Raw genomic sequence first — 6,179 nt, forward strand, 5'->3', positions numbered from 1 at the left:
GGTCGGGTATTTTGTGTTGTTGTTGGCGGAGCTGTCTGCTATACATCCACCCGATCCGCCATCTTGTTTGTTCTCTGGATATGTTCTTTTTGATGATGAATGTAACACCATTCCTTTTTAATTTTTCATTCCCTGCATAGTAAACCATGTGGTTGTCAGATTCAAAATGGCCAATACCAGGCCATTTCAACTCACTAATGCCTAAGATATTGATGTTTATGCGTTCCATTTCATTTTTGACACTTCCAATTTTCCCAGATTCATACTTCGTACATTCCATGTTCTGATTTTCAGTGGATGTTTATAGCTGTTTTTCCTCATTTTGAGTTGTGCCCCATCAGCAAATGAAGGTTCTGTGGGCTTTTCTCCCACGAACTTAACTCCATTCACATCAACTCCACTTTGAGGAGACATCTCTTCTCCAGTTGCATTTTGAGTGCCTTCCAATCTGAGGGGCTCATTTTCCGGCACTGTATCTGACAGTGTTTCTCTGCTATTCATAACGTTTTCAGTGACTAAAGATTCAGAAGTAATTCGTCACTCTTTCTTCCTAGTCTGTCTTTGTCTTGAAGCTCATCTGAAACCTGTCCACCATGGGTGACCCTGCTGGTTATTTAAAATACCGGTGGCATACCTTTCAGAATCACAGCAACTCACAAGCCACCACAGTATGACAGACAGATGAGCAGTGGCCAATTGGATACATGGGTCCATTTGTTTCATTTTTTCTTTTTAGGGACTTCTTTATAATTTTTTATTTTGTTTCATAATTACACAAAATACTTGCTTAATTGTGAAGTCAAAGCTCCAAAACAAGATATACTTTTAGAAGTCTAGCTTCTATCCTTGTCCTCACTATCCTTATTCCTTCCTTCTATAGGTTACTATAAGGAGCTCTGGTAGTGTAGTGGTTACGAATCGGGTTGCGATCCTCACAGTCAGTAGTTCGAAACTACCAGCTGTTCCGCGGGAGAAAGATAAGGCTTTCTGCTCCCGGAAAGATTTACAGCCTCGGAAACCCTGTACAGGGTCGCTATGAGTCGGAACCGACCCCAAGGCATTTAACTACAACAACATAGGTTACTATTTATATAACAAAACAAAGCACAAAGTAACAGTGAGGTTTATCTTTGCATTCAAAACATATAAAAACCAGTACAGCACACCAGAATTTGAAGTAATAAAAATCAAACCTGATGCCATGGAGTCAGTCCTGACTCACAAAGACCCCATGTGGTACAGAGTAAGGTTCTTTTGGCTGTGATCTTTATGGAAGCAGGTTGCCAGGTCTTTATTCTTCAGTACTTTACTCTGTGCTTCTTGTTGTTGTTAAGTGCCGTCAAATCGGTTCTGACCCATAAGGACCCTGTATAGGGTTTCCAAGGGGCAGCTGGTGAGCTTGAACTGCTGACCTTGAGAATCAAACCGACTTTGCAGTACAGCGCAGTAACCCACAGCACTACACCAAGACTCCTGGGTGGGTTCAAACCATCAACCTTTGGTTCCTTGTCAAGAGCAAATCATTTGCCCCACCAGGCACCTAATTGAGATAATGAAGGTGATCTGTATATTTTATAAAAGTGAAGGGCAGTGGGGGAATGGAGTGCTAGGACAGTTCTCCATCCTACTTTTGGGTCTTTGAAGGGGAACCCTCTGCCTTTCTCTCTTTTTCTCCTAGATAATGTTCATTTCATGGATGCCTCAGATTGTGGAGTCTTGGTGTGGCGCTGGGGGATTAAAGCACTGGACCACAAGGTCAGTTTGAAACACAAGGTTGATGGCTCAAACCCACCAGGTGCTCCTTGGAAACCCTACACAGGGTCTCTATGAGTCAGAACTGACTTAGCAGCAAAGCCTTGGAGAGCACCTTAATTGCTTTTTCTTCACAGCAATATTATATTGCCAGATAGCCCCATTTTTCCAGGTTCTCCTAAAATGTGTCCCCTTACTTGCCACAATTTATCATTCATTTTGTGATTGATTAACCTAAATGAACACCACTGTGAGACCAGCAGTATGTCTGTCTTACTCCATATTCTGTCCACATAGCCCAGCACAGTGCTTTGTTCATAACAAACAATTACTGCTAACCCAAAGATCAGCGGTTCGAATCTACCAGTTGCTCCATGGGAAAATGATGAGGCATTTCTACTCCTGTAAAGATTTATAGCCTCAAAAATCCTATATAAAGGGTCGCTATGAGTCGCGACTGACTTGACAGCGCACAAATGGATGAATGAATGATTGTTGAATGAATGACTTGACTTTCAACTTCCTCTACAGCCCTCTAACCTTCTTTGTTGTTGTTGTTAGGTGTTGTCGAGTCGGTATCCGACTCATACAACAGAACAAAACACTGCCCAGTCCTGGGCGAACCTCACAATTGTTGCCACTCTTGAGCCCATTGATGCTGCCACTTTGCCAGTTCACCTCACTAGGGGTCTTCCTCTTTTTCTCTGACCCTCCACCTTACCAAACCAGGGACCAGTGACTGGTCCCTCCTGACAATATGTCTGAAGTCTGAGAGTCGAAGTTTGGCCGTCTTGGCCTCCAAGGAGCACTCTGGCTGCACGTCTTCCAACAGATCTGTTAGTTCATTTGGCTGCCCATGGCACTTTCAATATTCTCCTCCAACACCATAACTCAAAAGCATCAATTTTTCTACGATCTTCCTTATTCACTGTCCAGCTTTTGCATGTATAACCTAACATACCCTTCTTAGGCCTCTATTTACTCCTCTGTAAAGGAGCTCTTTTATATGTGGTTTAGAGTTCTAGCACCATCTCCTGAGCCTGCTTGGTCTGGTATTCTGTGTTGCTGCGGACAGAGCTTCTTACTGCACGGCTACCTGATCCGCCATCTTGTCAGCTTGATGTCATCTTGAGGACTAAAGTGCACCTGACCCAAGCCATGGTATTTTCAATAACCCCATGTGCATGAGAAAGCTGGACAGTGAATAAGGAAGACCGTAGAAGAATTGATGCTTTTGAATTACGGTGTTGGAGGAGAATATTGACAGTGCCTTGGGCTGCCAAAAGAACCAATAGATCTGTTTTGGAAGAAGTGCACCAGAGTGCTCCCTGGAGGCCAAGGTGGCCAAATTTCGTCTCTCATACTTTGGACACATTGTCAGGAGGGACCAGTCACTGGAGAAGGATATCATGTTTGGTAAGGTGGAGAGTCAGAGAAAAAGAGGAAGACCCCCAACGAGTTGGATTAGCCATGGGGCAGCATCGATGGAGTCAAGTATGGCAAAAGTGGTGAGGTTGGCCCAGGATTGGGCAGTGTTTCGTTCTGCTGTGCATAAGGTCGCTATAGGTCGGTATCGACTCAATGGCACCTAACAACAACAACAAAGGAGCTCTGGTAGCGTAGTGGTTAAGAATCGGGCTACTAACCTCAAGGTTGCAGTTCGAACTACCAGCTGTTCTACGGGAGAAAGATGAGGCGTTCTGCTCCAGTAAAGATTGACAGCCTCGGAAATCCTGTATAGGGTCTCTATGAGTCAGAACCGACTCCAAGGCACACCACCACCACCAAAGGAGTCCAGTGTGGCGCTATGGGTTAATGCACTAGACTGCAAGGTTGGTGGTTAAAGCTCACCAGTCACTCCTTGGAAATCTTCTACAGGGTCGTTATGGGTCGGAATCGACTCGACGGCACTTAACAACAACAAAGTTTAATTACACGGTCTCTCCCTCCCCCACGATTGATGAGAAGCGTGAGGGAAGTGATCAATACTTTAATGGCTACTTTGCCAGATGTTCCCGATTTTATGAGGCGTTTCAAGCGCAGGGCGCCGGCAGGTGGCGCCTCCAGCCGCTCTCTTGGTGGCAGCAGGAATGGGGCAGGGCTAGGTCTGGAGGCGGGGCCGGGACGCGACAGGGGAGGAGCCAGAAGCTGCGGCGCCGCGGAGCCTGTGCGGCCCGGGACGTCCCTGTCGTCTCCGGCCCCGCCTCCTAGGGCGGGACGTGAGCGGCGACTGGCAAGAGCGGGCGCGAGTTGGTTGTCCTTGATTGGCGGCGCCGTCGGCTCGCGGGCGGTGCCCGGACGCAGGTGCCGGCCGGAGCGGAGCAGAGCGGCGCTGACGGGACGGGACGGGCCGGGCCGGGAAAGGGGCCAGGGCGAGCAGAGGGTCCTGCGCGGCCGCCCGGCCCGGCCGTGGAGCAGGTAGGCCGGGACTCCAGGAGGGGACAAGGGCTGCCTGTCCATGGGCCGGCTTGGGTTCGAGGCCCCTCGCGCGCGGCGGCTGGACTCGGAGCGTCAGCCTCGGCCTCCCTTGGGACCGCAGGGGCCGCCGTTCGGGTTGGGAGGCCCCGGGGTTGGACACACAGTAAGCGCTTGGCAGAGCCTCGCTTTCTCCTTCTGTGAAACGGGCTGTGAGGATCCAGGAGGTGGCGCATGTGAAAGTCAGGTCACAGTGGGTGGTCGGCAAGTGACCAGTGTCCTCCCTAGCTCCCCCTTAGGGTCCGATAGTGCTGTAATGTGTCAGGCAGAGGGGCTGGAATGTCTGTTACTTGCTCCTTCAGTTCTCTAAAGGAGCCATAGTGGCGCAGTGATTAAGTGCTTGGCTGCCAACTGAAAGGTTGAACGTTAGAACCCTGCACAGAAGCTCCGCGGAAGAAAGACCTGGTGATCTCCCATGAGTATTTAGTCTTGGAAATCGTACAGGGCAGTAGAGTTAATGTGACTGAGAGTCAGTTCAATTTAATAGCCAGCAATAACGTTCTCTGAGTACTAGTGCTGTAGTGGGTTAGTTGTTGGTTTGCTAACTACAATGGTTGAAAGATGAAGTTGGGTGTGCCAGTACGGATTTACAGACGCAGATACCCTGAGGAACAATTCTAGTCTGCCAGGGAGGGTCGTTGTGAGTTGGAATAGACTTGGTTTGTTGTTGGGAAGTGTAGTCAAGTCAGTTCTGACTCATAGGTACCCTGTATAGGACTTTTTTTTTTTTTTTTTTAATGGTTTGTTGTTGTTAAATGCCGTCAAGTTGGTTCAGACTCATAGTGACCCTGTATAAGGTTTCCAAGGAAATGGCTGGTGGGTTTGAACCACTGACCTTGTGGTTCAAATGATCTTGCAGTCCAGTGCTTATCTTACAGCCTCACACCAGGACTCCTTTTATGGCTTGTTGTTAAATTAGGACGTAACAAAAGGGAAGTACTGGACCTCTTCCCTGTTTTACAGATAAAGAAATGGAGGCTCAGAGAGGTTAAGTCTCCTACCCAGGGCCACACAGCAAATAAGGAGGAGAGCTGGTATTGGAACCTGGCCAGGGAAGTACTGAAGGAGACATGGGTGTCACCACCTTCATTGTGGCCCCAGTGTCACTGGAGACCTAGCTGAGGGACGGTGAGTTCCGTAATCAATCAATTCTGGTTATTTGATAAAGGAGATTGGGCTCAGAGAAGGAAAGTGACAGATTCCAGGACACACAGTATTGGTGGCAGGATTCAAGGAACTCAGGTCTCCTGAGCCTCGGACTCACCCACTGAACTAGTGCTTCCTGGCTGTGTGGACTTTGACAAGTAGCTACTCACCTCCAGTCTCTTCATCTGTCACATGATGGCAGTTACCGGCTCTATGTCAGAGGTTTGTTGTGAAGCCTGGAAACTCATCTCCCAGGTACTGGGCCAAGTTTGCCCAAGGCTCATTCTCTTACCCAGCAGCCCGGAGCTGAGGCCAACTTGCAGCTAGCTATTCCTCTGTCCTTCCCCTTAGCACTGTCCAAGTCCAGGCCTCTGCAACTCCCATAGATCTTTAGCCTGTAAGCCTCCCTGATTCCTGCCAGGAGGGTTGACTGAGCAAGGTCTGGGGTCAGGGACCCTGATCTTCTCACTCTATTCTTACACAGCATGCCTGTACCCGACTCATGGCGAGTCCGAGTACAACTGCGTTGTCGGATTTTTTTAGCTGTGACCTTTACGGAGCAGAGTTGCCACGTCTTTCTTCTGTAGCACTGCAGCCGGTTTCCATGGCCAACCTTTCAGTTAAATGCTGTTGAATCGGTTCCAACTCATAGCAACCCTGTATGGGTTTCCAAGGAGTGACAAGTGGGTTTGAACTGCCAGCCTTGCGGTTAGCAGTCCAGTGCTTATCCTAAAGCACCACAACTGTGCTCCACAGACTCTTCAGGCCTTAATTCTGAGCACTTCTGCGTGGCTTCAAGCTGTCAA

At 48.5% G+C, this 6,179-nt stretch overlaps 1 protein-coding gene across 1 annotated transcript in view; it reads left to right on the top strand.

The window, feature by feature from the left end:
• The first annotated feature begins 4,046 nt into the window (after positions 1-4,046).
• The window catches only part of MARCH2 (membrane-associated ring finger (C3HC4) 2, E3 ubiquitin protein ligase), a 25,385-nt gene continuing 23,252 nt past the window's right edge, over positions 4,047-6,179 (top strand). Inside the window, exon 1 of the mRNA XM_006868874.1 lies at positions 4,047-4,170. The gene's annotated coding sequence lies outside the window, so the exon portion shown is untranslated. The remainder of the gene's footprint in view (positions 4,171-6,179) is intronic.

Source organism: Chrysochloris asiatica, unplaced genomic scaffold, assembly GCF_000296735.1.
Source record: "Chrysochloris asiatica unplaced genomic scaffold, ChrAsi1.0 scaffold00125, whole genome shotgun sequence".
In the NCBI taxonomy this organism is placed as follows: domain Eukaryota; kingdom Metazoa; phylum Chordata; class Mammalia; order Afrosoricida; family Chrysochloridae; genus Chrysochloris; species Chrysochloris asiatica.